Source organism: Amphibalanus amphitrite, unplaced genomic scaffold (genome assembly GCF_019059575.1).
Source record: "Amphibalanus amphitrite isolate SeventyFive unplaced genomic scaffold, NRLGWU_Aamphi_draft 000601F_arrow, whole genome shotgun sequence".
Lineage (NCBI taxonomy): Eukaryota > Metazoa > Arthropoda > Thecostraca > Balanomorpha > Balanidae > Amphibalanus > Amphibalanus amphitrite.
This window is the reverse complement of record NW_024882095.1, coordinates 180,001-197,292: the sequence shown is the minus strand read 5'-3', so window position 1 is coordinate 197,292 and position 17,292 is coordinate 180,001. Positions and strand designations below refer to the sequence as shown.

The window sequence follows — 17,292 nt, the reverse complement described above, 5'->3', positions numbered from 1 at the left end:
CTCTGGCCGGTAAGGACCCCGAGGCCGGTAAGGGCCCTTAGAGACCGCTGAGCCCCCCCCCCCCTCCCGCTTTCGACGCCCATGGTCAGATCCCATTGAAATTGAACTCACCTGAATGAAGTGAACTATTGAAGAGTGTGCCTATGGCATTTATCAATCCGGTGCGTAGTAGCAAAGCCAAACTGCCAGCAGCGGGCTGACCACCCCTCTTACGCATGCATATCTACCGCATAAAGTACCAGTATCTCGAACACCAGAGCTGTGGCGTGTTCTTTGCGTCTGCCCCTTATAACGTGTAGTCAGTTGACTGCTGATTATTGTTCGTATTTCACAAAGCGTAAGAATTTGACACACAACAGCGACACAGTAAATGCCCTCAAGTACTCACCTCTGGCTCCCGAAACACAAGTGCCGCCCTTCCCTTGGGATTTGATGCCGCCCCCGGAGGGAGTTATTTCCAGCCCATTTTTTGAGGAGTGATTACGCCCCTGCTACGAGGTCTAGAATTGCTAAAAATTGAGTTTGAAAATTTGACGTCATCAATTTTGAACAGTTTTTTCGCTATAACTTCGCCAAAAAAGAGGTATCAATCTAAAATTTGGTATGTGGATGGAAGGCGGTAAGGACTATCACATATATTCCGGTTTTTACGAAATTCAAAAAACTTTTTGGATTTTTTGACTATTATATCCCAAAAATCTATTTTTTGATTTTTGGGGGTCAAAACCAAAAAAAATTCAAAAATCCGAGATAGCAGTTTTGTAGCTCTGTCAATTCTACAGCTTTTATGTCCTAAACATTTTTCTGTATTTGCAAAGCTATAGGCCTGACAGCTCTTCCCGCGAAACCCTTTTTTGGGTCGAAAACGGCAGAACATGACGTCACTCTGACGTCATTTCCGGCCAACCTATCATAGCTTTTGGAAAAATTTTTGGTCACAATGTGTAAAATTGATGTCCGGGAGGGTACTAAAAGTTTGGTGACGATCGGCGCAGCGGTTCTGGAGATATATCGAAAAGTCTGGAGGGGGGCAAAAAATAGCCCCCCCCCCCCACCAGGTCGCGGGTTAAGAGATCTATGGAACCCTTCACCCTTCATGCAACTAACTAGAAAAACTTCCCAATAAAAATTTTAAAACTTAAGTGTATACCATAAAGAAAAAATATACCCTTTCAAAATGATAAAACATGCTTCAAAAGTATAACTTTTATACATACCTTTGCTGATTTCATGTTTTATAAAATACCCTTAACACGACGAGGAAATAGTGCTGAAGATTTTTGCCTGCCCGAATGCTGGCAGCAAAACTCGCAAATGATAACTTCACGTGCGGATTCAATGCTGACCGTCTCGAGCATAGGTAAGTGAAGCCGGTTTTTAGGTTCATGTGAGGCTAATCTGGTAAAAACTGCGTTGTGTCCAAAAGGTGGCACCCTTCCTTTAAAGGGACCCTCCCACCTTCAAAAAAGTTAATGAATTGGCACGAAAGTGATGTCGCTCGGTTCAGAAAGAGCGAAAACGAATATCTACCAAATTTCATCGAAAAATATTCACCGGTTTTCAAGATATTAGACTTTTACTTTTGTTTACTTTTTGGGATCTCCGCTGTTCCTAGCGACTTTATTTGAAAGTGCGGCATTTGTTGCGCGCAAAGCAGCATATACCACCGCGTGCTACCAAACGTTTTAGTAAAAGATTTAAAAATCGTTAGATCTCCGCTGACGTCACAAATTCTAAGGGGGCATACCAATGCACTAGCCCCTTAGAATCCGAAAACTGCAAGTTTGAAATTCCATATCTCCGAATTAAAGCATTTGTCGATGTTGTGAGTGCCCAAACCGGTATTTGCAGGCCATGGCCACCAATTTGGCTATCTCAACTCAAAACTAATGTTAAGGTGGGAGTGTCCCTTTAATGGAAAGCCGCTAATGTATTTAGGGCCTTGTCCACTGGCGAATTCGTGGAAGCTATCTCGCGGTAAACTTTCACATCGGTCCTCCATTATTGTGATTAGCCGGCGGGGCGCCGCGCCTCGGCTCGTCTCTCCGCTGGCATTAGGTCAGTTGGTCGGTACCGCGGGGGCTCACCGTCCTTATCAGGACAGAGCAGCGGCATCCTTCACGCACGAATGGTTCGACCGTGTCCTTCAGGTCATTACACCCCTTGATTATACACGAAACTCAGGTGAGCGTGGCTACTGGCTCAGCATGTGCGCACTCAGACATATTTCGAACAAGCGATTTGAGCCCTCTAGCTCGGGTGGTTTTAGGAAAACGAAACGGTGAAATGAAGCCAAGCTGTTGGCCGGCGTGAGGCCGGGAAACGATAAGGTCACTAGGCATAGTGTTTTATTTTTCATGACGAGAGGCGCGGTAGGACGACCGGGGCGGAGGGAAACAACTTGATATGTCACACGACGCAAAAGCTATTTCTACTCAATTGGAAGCGGTGAGAAAAAGGGTTACAATCACGCACTTACTCCTATCGTTCAAAACTTGAATTGAAATAAGATTGTAAAAAAGAGCATTAGGTTGTTTGCAAACAATATTAACGAAAAGCACTGTCTGGATGCACATCATTTCTATTCTTTGCTTTCTCTCATTCAATAAGGGATAGGGAGCCGTTATATCTATTGATTTTTACCAATATGTATTTCGTAACATACTTAAACGATAATAGACTGGGCATTATGTGAATACGCAAATTTCCTGCCAATTACCTTTACAGGTGGGGAAAACTTATCAATATACCTTCGCTAATACATTAGGCACTGGCAGCCTCAAACGCTTCCCCAAACCAAAAGCAAGGAACGTCAGATTCACATAAACCACAAGCATATGAGCGTTAAACATATGTGCATGAATAAATGAGCAACAGTTCATCCCAAATCCAAGATTTTAGATAAAAAACAATAGTAACCATTCACCGTGTCATTTATACCATCATACCATTTCATTTCATGTCATTTCACCGCTCATTCTCAGAAATTTCCGTTAATCTACGAAAGACTTCGCTTGCTCCGCTCGCTCCGTAATAAATCAATGCCACAAAATCATTACCAGCCTTCGGTGGACTCATCCAAGAATGAACACCACGATATGTCCTCTCCTTTATCCGCGAATACCGCATGTCTACCTCACTGCTTCTGCGGGATGGATTTGCTTATGATTAGCCAGAAGCGACTGCATGCCTTTGTTTTTTTTTTTCTAATCACACATTCACATGCATGAGACGATTATCTCGTCTTCAAAAGGAGACAGCCAGCTATGGGAGACTGCCACCACGTTGCTACAATATACCTACAGTGAACAAAGCAGGCGGCACGCATTACATGGATATGCGTTTGGACAGTAGCTACAGAGTACAGAGTCATATATTCAACAAGCAACAGTCATTAATCTTTACTTAAAATGCACGAATACGCTTACTTAAATGCTTACTTACTGCACATAACACCAGAGTTACCCTTATACGGTCAAGTCCATATTTACTGACACATCCAAGCACCTGTTTTGAATGAAACGACGCGCTTGCGAATACACACAACAGTGATGGATCTGCCAGAGTTTAATGCGTACACCCAAACAGTATATGTGAGGGTTGGATACACCTCAATACTGAGTTCAACTGGTACACTCAAGCAGCAAGCTTAAGCAGAATCCTCAAATGCCGGTTTTAACTGAATCTCCTAGACACCGTGTCTAGCCGATGCACCCAACCACCGGGGTTCAACTAATACACCAAACACGAGGTTTATCTGATACACCCAACCACCGTGTCTAACCGATACACCCAAACACCGTGTCTAACCGATACACCCATGCACAGGGTGGCTGATTTGCCAGGGTAAGCAGCGACGCAGCGGGCGTGGCCCCGTGCGCGTTCTGCAGCACCCTCGTCGTCCACAGCGTCGGGTTCCAGGCGAACAGCTTATAACTGCAATCACCTCATGGTGTACGACAGGCCGGTCCCGTCTCAGGACCTGGGTGTTCGCGCCGCCCGGCAGACCGCAGGTTATGTGGACACTGAGGACCAGCTGGAATAGAGGGGAGAGGACGTCAGAGGCGAGCCACTCACCACTTGGGGTGATTGGGAGTTCCGACATACGTTCAAACCTTTCCAAACCAGCTTTCACATAAATATCAAAATTGTCAATGCAGTTCTTCAAAGAATGGCGAATGGTGAACATTTATCAAAAGGAACAGAGCAAACATTTCGGAAATGGTAACAGCTATAAATAATATGTTTGTACGAAGCCATTAACGACATTGATTGAACCGATACAGTCAATGTGGCACAGTCCCTGCCTATTCACTTACCAAACACAGCATCACCACCAGAGTAGTGTGACGGTTCGCCATGACGTCCCGCTTCTCCTTCCACAACCAGTACAGCATCAACGTCCTACCACGGTGACGGAGGGCCCCCTTCTGAGCACAGCAGTGTTTCTGCAGCCCGGCGCGACACATGTCGGACAGATACGGAACCAGAGACCACTTCCAGTTCCGGTCGGAGGTGCAGTGGGGGTACTGCGCGGCGGAGTGAAGGGGGCATTGCATGAGTTCGGGCTGCGGGATGGGGGACCGTCGGAAAGGAGTGTATGGAAACTGCATGGAAAGGAGTATAAAATATCGCAGTGTTAAGACGGAAAACGACTTTTTCAATGATATCGCTAGACTGAAAAAATGCAGGAACATGCATAAAAGGCTTATTTGCGGAAGACCGCAAATAAAAACAATTAAAATAGCTTATTGCACATCACTATTCGTAAATGGAAAAACCATTGAGCAATGGCAAAGAATCCAACACCACAAGAATCGCCCCCAGGATTCAGTGAATTTCCCAAGAAACCCACATGTCATTCCTCCTTTTACCGCATTTACCGCGTATCTACCGCATTGCTCTTCCGGGATGGACATAGGGGATTCTTCATGGTTCCGAGTGGAAGATGTCTATAATTTTGCATGGGTCTGCCGGGATGATGAAAAATTATCAGCACGAGTGTGGTAATATTTTCACGAGGGACCGAAGGTCCCGAGATGAAAAGATGGCACGATGCTGAAAAGATGGCAAGAGTGCTGATAGTTTTTCATCTTCCCGGCAGACCCATGCATAATTTTATTTCTTACACGATAGGCATTAGTTGCTATAAATTATTTAATTCTTCAATTCTATAAACTCAAAAAACGAGTGATCTTGTCCCGGCGGGGAAAGATCAACTGTTCTTACCACGAATGGTTCATTACGATTTATCCTCGTGTCTTTGCCTAATGGATCTTTCGATTCGGTGTGTAAAAAAAGTATTTCTTTTCCAACCGGGTTACAAAAAAAAAAAACGAGCGACGAAGGAGCGAGGTTTTTCTGGAATACGCGAGGAAAAGGTATGCGATCTTCCACGAATGAGTCATGAGGAATCCTAAATCCTTATATTTAGAAGTTTATTCAAAATTCATTTAAATATTTTTCTTAAATGTAGGCATTTCTTCATGACACATATATTTAGAGCTTTTGTATTTATATCATTATTTCTACCACAAACAGCCATCAAAAAATGTTGCGGCTTTTGACGCATCACCACTTGAACGTGCTTGATTTTTCGCCGTGAACCATCGAGACCTTATCTTTGCATCTCAGAGGATGCAGAGATGACAAATTCTTATCTTTGCATCTCAGATGAGTGCAAGATACAAATATTCCTGCACCGTAGACCAAATGGCAAATAAACCTCTACTAGAAAGATATGAGTTGTTCATAATAAACCAGAGAAACAGCTGCGCGATTGTGTTTTTTTATTACGTATTCACATATCCACGCGTTTATTTCTTCTTCGCGGAATGCGACTGCAAACAATGGGTAGTTTAACAAATTGCTACAGTAGTCAGTAGTCAGTATACAATGTACTTACAAAGCATGCAGCAAGCATTGCAAAGAAATGCGTTTGAACAGTCGTTACAGAATCACATTTTCAACAACCATCAGTACTTAGTCTCCACAAACAAATGCACTCAAATAAACGGTTTGATATAATAGCATAACACCCGAGTTACACTGATACGGTCAAACACTATATTTACTAACGCATACATGCACCCGGTTTGGATGAATCATACACCAGAACGACGCGTTTACAAATACACACAAGAAAATGGTGGGTCCGCCAGGGTTTATTGCGTACACCCAAACAATGTATGCAAGGGTTCGCTACAGCTCAATACTGGGTTCAACGGGTACACTCAAACAACTGGCTTAAAGGAACTATCCCACCTTCTAAAATGTTGTTAAAACCAGTTAAATTGTGCCCGACTTTATAGATTGGATGACCAGGAACACGGTTCTGGCATTTATTTTTCATTAGACATCTTTCCCATATTCCAAACACAAACTTTCAAATATGTGACGTCAGAGCCCAAAATTACCAACTTCCCCAGGCCACATTACTGTCATAAAGCTGATTCTTTTTACTCTGTAGGCACCACAACAAAGTTCAGACCAAGTTTTAACCCGCGCACCGACGGGGGTCTGCGCCAACTTCGCACCGACGGGGGGGGCGGATGACCACCCCCCTGAAATCTCGAGAACGAAGCAAGATAGCGACAAGCGGTAAACGGCATCGGATACGCACGGCCAAGATCTACAATTTTTACTAAGGTCATTTTCAGGTCAGGTCAAAGATGACGTCACAGGGGTCGAAAAAGTCAAAATGGCGGCGCTAGATATGGAGAGAGTTTTTCTCGAATAACTTTCGAATTAGTCAAGATAGGAACAAACTAAGGGCATCATCGTGATCCTCTCGTCAATCCGCATCGAATGATATATATGTTGACCTCGAAAGGTCAAGGTCAAAGGTTGACCTCAGGTCACGTGACCTTGAGGTCATCATGTATATCATTCGATGCGTCTTGACGAGCTGAACACAATGAGACCATCCACGCGTCTGTATCTTGTTCCTGTACGGAGTTATTGGCCAAAAACCTTTGGTGACCTTTGATGACGTCACATGACCTCACAACTGCCCAACAGCAAAACAGACCTCAAGGTAGTGAAGGTTGATCGTATATGAAGTCATGTATGGTATATGGGGCCATTCCGACCCGTTTTAGTGGTAAAAACAGGGAGTTGATTTTTCCCCCATTGACTTATAATGGAAAAGTCGCGAAATTGACCTGACCTTAGGTCACCGATATCAAAATTCCGAGATATACAAATTGTAGCTACTAATGACCTAATAATATCCTGCGACTTTCAAAGGCCTCCGACATCTACTGTAGCTCTGGCACGGTGACAAAGTTGCAAAAAAGTGACTTGAGGTTGGGTCATTCAAAGTGACCTGGTGATCTGACCTTTAAAGGTAGGAGGTTCAAACTTGCGCACCATGTGTAAAATTGATGAGGTTATAGTCATACCAAATTTCAACCTCAGGGGGGGGGGGGCGGATATCCGCCCCCCCCGTCGGTGCGCGGGTTAAGCAACTTTTCAACGAACAAACCCATTTAAATCAAATGACTAAACGAGGTGACGTCACACTAACGGTCGCTCCATGTTGAAGATAGGGCCTTGCGCAAGGCCCATTTTCAAATGAAGGGAACGAATTTCTTTAACACCAAGAGGCCGCGGGGGTTGCAACCTAGATAGATAGTGGTTTCTGAACCTCGCCGCAAACTTGGCTATCTCAACTCAAACCCCATGTTAAAGGTGGGATAGTCCCTTTAACCAATACACTCGAATGCTGGTTTTAATTGACTCAGCTTAACACCGGGTTTCACTAATACGCTCAGACACGAGGTTAAGCTGATGCATCTTAACACAGAGTGGCTGACTGGCCATGGTCTGATAAACCCAAATAGGGGCATTCCATGTCAACCGGGACAGCCAAAATCGGCCACCTCTGCGATTTTGTTCAAACTTGGTATACTTGTTGGCTATTGGGGGAAACCTCTGAGGGTCAAAGGATTTTGTCATATGCCCTCGGGCTACAGAGATACAAGCCGCTAAACTTCTGCTTTTTAGCAGAATTGGACGTGTATTGCAATCTTGAAAGATCTATAGCTTCAACATTTTTGAAGCTATTAATTTCAAACAAACGGAAACGTGAACACGAGGAGTTATGCTAGTTAAATTTGGTAATTTTAACATTTTTTGGTGATTTTGAATTTATTTTATTTTGAATTAATTTCTTAAAATGTAATTTGTGAAAAATGGGTACCCTTCGATTTTGCTCAAATTTAGATATTGTCTTCCACTAGACGTAAGGCATACGTGCTGAGAAAATTAGAGTGGGCCAACGATAACTTTGGATGATATAGCAACAAGTAGTGCAACGTAGCACGGGCGATGGAAGGGGCGGATTTCGCCAACCCCACCTGTTTTTCGTCAATAACTCACGCCATAACTACTATATTAACGTCAAACTTTCAGCATCTGTCCAGAATTGAATTGCAAATCCTCCTGTGCAAGCAATAGGTAAATCGGTCCACAACTTTTCTAGTAATAGCGGTGTAAAGTCAAATATCTTGCCGGAGCGGCGCGTCGGCCGGCGTCGGCCGTTGCCGCCTGAATGGTAGACTGTGCCGGCGCCGGACGGTTCCATCTTTGCATTGCGCTTCTTACCGCTGATTATGATCGATTCGTGTCAAATTTTGTGTGAAGGCTTAAAAATGTACAGGCAAACTAATGGTCAAATAAATACGAAAACCAACTAGTAAAAATTGAATTATTAGGGTGCAAACACAATCTGTGACTGAAACGTTTCCCGCGTCGGCCGATCCCCGCGCCTTTGCGGGCGACATCTTACTCTTAGCAGGCCACTAACTGCCAAATTTATGGTTAGATTATCTAAAGATTCTCATAACACTACAAATGTCGTATAAAGGAAGAAATAGGAAAATCGGCCAGTAACTCTTAGAGCTATGGGCGTATAAACGCAAAATAGTCACCATAGCAAATTTCATCACGATTAACCTCATTTGATCTTGAAGATATTGATCTAGGGCCATGAAATTGGCACACGATAAAGTTCCCCACCGCCCCACCTATAATTCAAATTCCGTTTTTTATACCTTTTTTGGCTAAACCAAAAACTCCTAGCGCTGGGAGAGTCAGGCGTATTTCCTTTTTGCAACCAAAGAGAGGCGCTGCCCGGAGAATGCCCAATTGCATCATTAAAAAAAAACTGGCTTACATCTCCGCGATGACCAGCTATCTCCGTGGCTTAGTAGTTAGTGTGCCGAGTGTACCCACCTCGTAATCTAAAGGTGGCTGGCTCGTGGCCGGTTAGCCTCAAGTGTTTAAACACGCATTCGTTTTTTAAGTAACATCTGGCCAGCCGGCAAATGTCGTGAGGGCTAATGTTCGTATCTAAGTAGCATTTGGCCAGTCGGCAACTGCCGTGAGGACTGTACATATTTACGCATGTTAGATTAGGTCAGGTCACGTCAGGTCAGGCTAGGTTTGCTTTGGTTTGGGGCAGAAAGAAGCATCTCCGGGTAGCGCCTCTCCTTGGTTGCTAAAACGAAACTCGCGAGTGCCAGACATTACGAACTCCAAAAGACAGTTACGTAGACGTCGGCCCATTCTGGATTTTTTATATGATGTAGCTAATGTATGGGAGGATGAAATATGTAAAAATCAGCAAAATCGAAGGGTACCCATTTTTCAGAAAATCAAAATTTATTTTTTGAATTTTAATTTAGTTCATTAATTAGCTAATTAGTAATTATGTCAATATTGTTATCCTCAAATTAAAGCCTGATCTATTCCCTCCGTTTCACACTTTGTCTCATGGTGATATGTCTAAAACTTCAATGGTTATGACGGCTTATGACGCTTTAAAGATGATAATGTGCCTTGCCTAAGTCAATGTTTGATGACGTGTATCTCGGAAACGTGACGTCATATCTTGGCAAAAACATGTCTCCTTTCTTTTCACATATAGATGAGTAGTTTTACAAAGTTTCGCAAAAATCGGAGGAGGTGAGGTTCAAAATGGCCATTTTTTGTCTCACTTGACGTGGAATGCCCCAATACCGTGTTTAACTGAAACATCCAAACGAGTGGCTCATATTTTCCATGGTTTAACTGCAGTGCACCCAAACACGGGGTCCAACCGACACACCCAAACACTGGGTCTAGCCAATACACCCAAACACCGGGTTTAGCCAATACACCCCAACACCGGGTTTAGCCAATACACCCCAACACCGGGTTTAGCCAGTACACCCCAACACCGGGTTTAGCCGATACACCCCAACACCGGGTTTAGCCAATACACCCCAACACCGGGTTTAGCCAATACACCCCAACACCACGTTTAGCCAATACACCCCAACACCGGGTTTAGCCAGTACACCCCAACACCGGGTTTAGCCAATACACCCCAACACCGGGTTTAGCCGATACACCCAAACACCGGGTGGCTGACTTGCCAGGGCCGACATACTGGCCGATCTGGCACCCGTCGGGTCACACAGCATCGCCCCCGGCCGCAGGGCCGTCTCCCAACGGGACAACCCAGGTTGATCACTCTTTGTTGTTCATCCGGTCGAATCCTCCTTGCCAGGGTCTGGATGTCCGTGTCACCGGGTCGACCACGGGTCATGTGAACGCTGGTGAGGACCAGCTGAAATAGAGGAAACAGATGTCAGGTGAGGCAGGTCAACCGCCATTAATGGATCATTTAATGTGTGCTTGTTCAATTGTTCATCTAAATTCAACAAAAGTACTCTTTTACTTAAATAGACCTAAAAAGCAAGTAGCAAACTGTTGTAGCGTGGCGAAATCAAATAGGTACGCAATACGCTGAGCAATCAGCTTAGAAAGTTCGTTCTCACAAAGAAAGAAGCTAGCACTGCTAAGGAAAAAATACACGATAAGAGTTACACCAAACAGAAAACCACCGCAAAAAAAACTTTTACCATATAAGCCCATAAAGGACTTTAAGGAGTAGTTTAGACATTACCATTAGAAAACTGAAAGCGCACTACGGAAAAAAACGAATACAATGTCACTCACCAAACACAGTAGCACCGATAGAGCGGTATGGCGGTTCGCCATGACGTCTAACTACTTCTTCCACAACCACAATGCAGCACTGCCGTCCTACCACGGTGACGGAGGACCCCCTTCTGAGCACAGCAGCGCCTCTGCAGTCCACCGCACCACTTCCGGCTGCCAGATATCGGACGGAGACCACTTCCGGTTCCGGTCAGGGGCAGTGGAGGCCCACACTAGAGATGTCAATTGAGTACAGCCTTTTTGGTACATCAATACAGCACTGACACCGATTGTTATTGGTATTTTTAACTTAATATTTTTGGTATTCTGTCGCAGTCTAGTCCATATAACACTATGGAATGCGCTGAGTTTTGTTAAACGCCATCATTATGGCAAATCCACGGTTTCTCGCGCTTGACTAGAACTTCAGCCTAATATCATTTGTTGAGATGGGGAGGGTAAACGTCCCCCCCCCCCCTAGGCGCCCTCCTCTGACCCAAGGTACCGATAGGACCATAGCTGCTGGACCGGGGATCAATTCAGTCCTGCCCCCTCACTTCACCAGCCCGGGTTTTAAGCCACGCCACTGACAATAGTGTTTCCCTCTTTTCAGAACATTCGGCACACCAGAGAGGAGCCATACAACGTTTAACTCACCGCTAAGGGCCGAACAACATCTCAAGGACAAGGCAGAGATGCACCGCGCTCATTTTTAATCCAATAATCCATTCGGCTAATCCCTCGGTCCTCCACTTCCCCTTAACCCTCGCCCGCACATGGGGGGGGGGGGGGGGTGGTTGCCACCCCCCCCCCCCCAGGTAGTCTTTCTGCTCTGCACTCCACATTTTTAGAGCTAGATGGCTGATTTTTCGTATAGCTGCTCCTCTATCCTTTCTTGATGTCCACTGAAAATTTCAAGTTTCTGTGATTTTTGGTTTCGGAGATATGACCTTGTTTTTTAGGTCATGTCATGACCCAAATGGCCAATTCTCAACATCTTGCGTTTGCCATGGGCCTTATGAGCTTTTGACACCCTGATTTCGGCCGTTTTTGCCAGTCTTACCTCCTACCTATCATGGAACATGTTGTTCGACGATGTACAGGGGTCAAGGTCAGGGTCAAGGTCAACCTAGGTCACCTAAGATAATTGCGTTTTAGGCAAGCTAAATTTACTTTTTTTGAAGTTTTTTGACTGCATTTTTGGTAAAAGCTTCTCAGATCATGATTTCATGTAATATGGACCCAAAAACAATCGGTGCACACATCAGTATACACACAGACACACACAGACATAAAAACACATATAATTGACCTTGACCTAACTTGACCTGAAATGACCTCAGCAGCAAAATTCTGGTCGGGTAGTGTGACAAAGAGGTTCTAGCTGGCTTGGCACCAGAAAACAGCATCGTCATCGGTATTTGATAAGCAGCACACTTAATATCCAACGGTGACCCAAAACAGCAACATTTTTTAGTTTGACCTGACCTGGAAGGTCAATGACTGACCTGAGAAGGTAAAACTGGGTATCATTGGATTCGTCTCTTCCCAAAAAATCTTTTTGGTCTTTACTGCTAAGCTCTATCTCCAACAGGAACGAAATGGCGCGGGGGGGTGGCAACCACCCCCCCATGGCCCAATCTTATAAACGCCGTGAAATGGATATGGCAGCACTCTAAGGCTGGATATATAGTACGCAATCTTATAAAACTCTGTAAAATCGAAAACACGGCACGCTCCCTACAGCATTGGTAGCCGCCGGTTTTGAGGATGCCCTAGCATGCTTTTAACCGTGAGCAGCTGTGCACATCTCAAAACACCGGCAATCATAAGCTGTTTGCGGTTTCAGCGGCGTCCATTTCACGCCAGAATTTGTGGCGTACTTTGACGAGCTTCTCAGACAGTTTAATTCATTTAAGATAAATTCAATGTTTTTATGGTATGAGTATGCAATATTTTACGTTATGATATTTTTAAGATTAAAACATCCTCCACATATTAACTCATGGTTTATTATAATGATGCTTATTATACAGACAACGATCAATTTCAAAATATGTATTTTCAGGGACTAAATGGCTAAATGCACACTAAAACACATAAAAACGAGTGTTCATCGTTATATGGATTTATTTTTCAAATTAAAAGGGGATTTTTAAGAGGATTTTAGCACCAGTAACCATCATAGATTTTCGGCAGCCACTGCATTATAGAATCGGTATGGGTCTTTAGCCTATTCTCACGTCTCACGTATGACACAAATAACGGGCACTTCATGGCTTCTGATTAGATATTTAAATTAATGATGATATACCCTTAGTTTGTCAAAAAATTGTTAATTCCTACTCACTATTCGTATCTCCTCACTTTCTGTCTGGCACAGTTAAGGATCAATGTGTTGTTTCTCTTCCTGCATCTCGATCTGACTTCTGAGCCGAGTATTTTTCTTGATATGCTTTGATATGTAGACTGGGTTCTTCAATCTTTTGAGGAATTGCTTTTTAGCTTTAGGTTAGGTAACAGGTAGGTACCTATGCTTGAATAAGAAGGAAAATAAGCTGCAACTTGACCTAATTCAGTTCATGTACGTAGACTTCGAATTTTAGTAGTTTATCTTCAAGAAGGAAAATGTCAAGAGCTTATGACAAGAAGGAAAACAAGCTATATCTTGAATTGATCCAGTTAATGTACGTATCCTGATGCTCAAATTGTAGGAGCTTCATTGTCAACGGCATTACTTAAATTACTGAGACAGTAGCCGAGCTATAATTAAATGACTATTTAAATAATTCTTTAACAAATTTATTGCAATGCCTTAACAGCAAATAAATGCAAATGATAAGTAGAAGAAACACTTTATTCACTCGAATTTCTGAGCGCGAGAATGCCCTCGCTGAAATTTATTTGGTCGGCAATCCACTTTTCAGGAGAATTCTTCAAGCATGTTTGTGTTTTCCATAGTTTGCTATCACGTTTTCCATAAATAGCTTATTCATTACACATATGTGTGTTTCTAAAAGAAATAAATGCCCCATAAAAATTAAAACACATAACTTTTGCTGTTCGCAAACAGTACGCATAATTTCCAATAGCGACGGCGACAAGACATTGACCAATCACGTTGCGTGTTTCCTGCTGGCGTTGATTTGTACTGTGGGCAAAATGGCGTGAATAGAATTACCATACTATTCTCTTTATAAGATTGCGTGAATAGGGTGCCGTAAATAGAGTGGGGTGGAATGATAGTACGCCATTTGGTAGCACAACCTTTATAAGATTGGGCCCATGTGCGTTCTAGGATGGGAAAATGGCATGTGCGGGCGAGGGTTAATTCTTTTGTTGCTGTTTTCTGTCCCGATAACCTCTACTACACACAGGAATTTTTAATCCGGTCTTTCTTGTCACCTCCGCTGTTTCCGTTGTGGCAACCCGGTGCCAGTAGGTATGCGGCATTGATTCAAGTTCTGTTTTTATGAACGCACTCTTGGTCGTCTATTGTGTTACCTTTGATGCGGCTTTGTCACAAATGTCAATGTTGGGCTATTTTTACATGCGGACGAATATTTGAGCCACCGTTGGGGGAATGCAATCTATCAACGGGGCCTGAAGTTAGGGTTGTGCTACGATTTTCTAGGCATGTTACAATGTTTTATTTTTAAGTGGGCAGTTAAGTAGACGATACAATAGTCCCGACGAGCCTATTGCTAGTTAACTAGCAATACACAACAAGTTTGAAAGTTTACAATACACAGCAAGTTTGAAAGAAACTTGTTGCGCATAAGAGACACTTTTTGACAGTCACAATCTGACATGATTGAGTTAATTACCAATTAAGTATTCAACATCATTCAGAAAGGTAATACCAAACTAAAGGCAAGGTCCACTGGTTTCTCCTTGTACCTTTCTTAGCGTCGTCATTTCCTTCCTAAGTTGTACACCTTTACCTACTTGTTGGGTTTACGCCGGTTTTCGGTCTGTTGCCTAGTTTCTCTGCGTTTGTGATCTACATAGTCCATAGCAACAGGTCCCCTTTCAGCGTCCGTTTACTACCAGCTGTTGTCATGGAAACATGGGCACCATGTTAAATAACACCCCTAATTTTATCTATCAAACTTTCGCCTCAATAATCACACATAACTGCGCTGGACACCAGCCGCTCGACTTGGGCCGGGCATGACCGCAAACTGTTTCGGTAGTTTCACCTGGAAATTAAATACAAACATAAATAGAAACGGCGGTGGATTGACGTCACTACGCGAGTTTCTAAAAACGAGACAGTGACCCCAGTGGGAAAATAAATGGCCATCGTCCCAGATCAGAGTCACGAGCTGGATGCGGAGCTACAAATAGCGGACCATACGTCAAAACGTCAGGTGATAGTCCGATGAATCATTCATGGTACCGATGGCCCTACGATTATATCTAAAATGGTGAGTTTTTACTACGATTCCCATACGCCGAGATATCCCTTTAGCATTATCCTAGCCGTGCGGTAAACATTTGCACGTGATCTTTCCTGCACTGTTTTCCGGCACGGGTTGATGACCTACAGTTCTGGTGATTTTTTTGATAAAAAATCTTAAAAAAGGTGATTTCAATAATTAACTTGTGAGTTTCTGAATAGATATTAAACGACGTATGGGAAATATCTTACTGAACTTGCTCTGGGAAGAAAAATGGAAACCTCGGTCTTCAAAAAATCTCCGGCACTCGGCTACGCCTCGTGCCTACAATTTGTTTAAAGACCTCGGTTTCCATTTTTCTTTTCCAGAGCCGTTCAGTAATATATAATCGTGAATGCATAGTTATACAGACATAATGGACCCTTCAGGTCTCTCTCTCTCTCTCTCTCTCTCTCTCTCTCTCTCTCTCTCTCTCTCTCTCTCTCTCTCTCTCTCTCTCTCTCTCTCTCTCCTCTCCTCTCCTCTCCTCTCCTCTCCTCTCCTCTCCTCTCCTCTCCTCTCCTCTCCTCTCCTCTCCTCTCCTCTCCTCTCTCCCTCTCTCTTTACATTGATCAGTTCAGTTTCTAGTAGAGTGCTATTGGCATGTATTGCGGTGTTAGTTAGGCAAAAGCATTCACCAATATGCTTCAGGTGACACCTCACTTTTTATTTTCTGCTTAATTAGTATTTCTATGGCAGTGATGTACGCAGACAACTAGTTACACATTTACTTTGTCTACATTATAAGAAGTAATTATTAACATAGAACACATTGTCTTGTTAAATGATGATTACGACTAGATTATTGACAATTATTGATAAATGATGATCAATGATCAGCCTTGGCTCACGAGTGAAACTTATAATGTTCACAGAAGTGATGTCATTAGTCTTAAATTCCTTGCAAGCGGACGGTCCCCATTTCCTTATTGAAATTCCTTCCTTGAGCGAGCTTACGGCAATATATGATCGCTGTAGACTGGAGATCTCACATTCTCCAGCCCTACAATAGCAATTACGGCGATTTAAGGTGATCCACGCCTATTAGTGCCAAACATTTATAAGTCTAACATAACCATTCCAAGCAAAAAAAAAAAAAAATGTGGTTGGGTCACACTCACAATGAAATTTTGTTGGGATACATGATTCTTGAATTCCTAAACAAGAATAATCATCTTGATATTGATGATCCGAGTAGATCTATGTTATATCGATGGTTGTATATGACCACAGAGTTAGCTGGTGCATTTTTTTCAAATAACCTCTGTTCGGTGAATTCAAATAATAGGTTCCCTTTATCGTTTAACGGGACTAAAACAAATATAAAAAAAAAAATATCGATAGAAACATCCAACTCGTAGACAGTTGAGCTACATGAAACCGTAAAAGTTAGCCCCATTTTAGTTCACCTGAAACTATTATATCACGGCTCATACTGTGGGTCCAAGAAGAGAGAGAGCCCTGGCGTAGCGCCGATATAAGGCGGTCAGTCACGCGTCTCACGCTCAGTAGTTGACCGGACGGCCGAGCGGTGGTGCCACGGACGCGGAGGGGTCAGTAGGGACATCCTCCATGTCTCACACCTTCTGAACTCGGGGTCTGTCTCGTCATTTGAGCTCGGACTTTCAGCAAGTGGTTAGAGATGCAGTCCGCCGCGCTGTTGTGTGTTTGTCTGGCCGCGGCGGTGGCTGGCTCCACCCTGACCCTGCAGCGGCAGGCAGCTGTCGATGGGTCAGCCCAGGTCACCAGGTCACGGCTCACCAGGTCGGCAAGGGTCATCCCCTCTGGAGGTGCCGGCGACGGAGAGGCACTCTCAGATCCAGACGACGTAAGTGTTTTTTTTTCTGGCGACTTGCTCATT

General features: G+C 43.7%; 2 long non-coding RNA genes across 2 annotated transcripts; both read right to left on the bottom strand.

The window, feature by feature from the left end:
• Positions 1–2,331: 2,331 nt before the first annotated feature.
• On the bottom strand, positions 2,332–4,522 carry LOC122394597. The gene is made up of 2 exons (XR_006258897.1): positions 4,320–4,522; positions 2,332–4,036 (listed from the first exon to the last, which is right to left on the bottom strand). It is a non-coding gene; the product is annotated as an uncharacterized LOC122394597 (long non-coding RNA).
• A 5,518-nt stretch (positions 4,523–10,040) lies between these two features.
• On the bottom strand, positions 10,041–11,277 carry LOC122394596. Its single transcript, XR_006258896.1, has 2 exons — positions 11,008–11,277; positions 10,041–10,615 (listed from the first exon to the last, which is right to left on the bottom strand). It is a non-coding gene; the product is annotated as an uncharacterized LOC122394596 (long non-coding RNA).
• Positions 11,278–17,292: the final 6,015 nt, after the last annotated feature.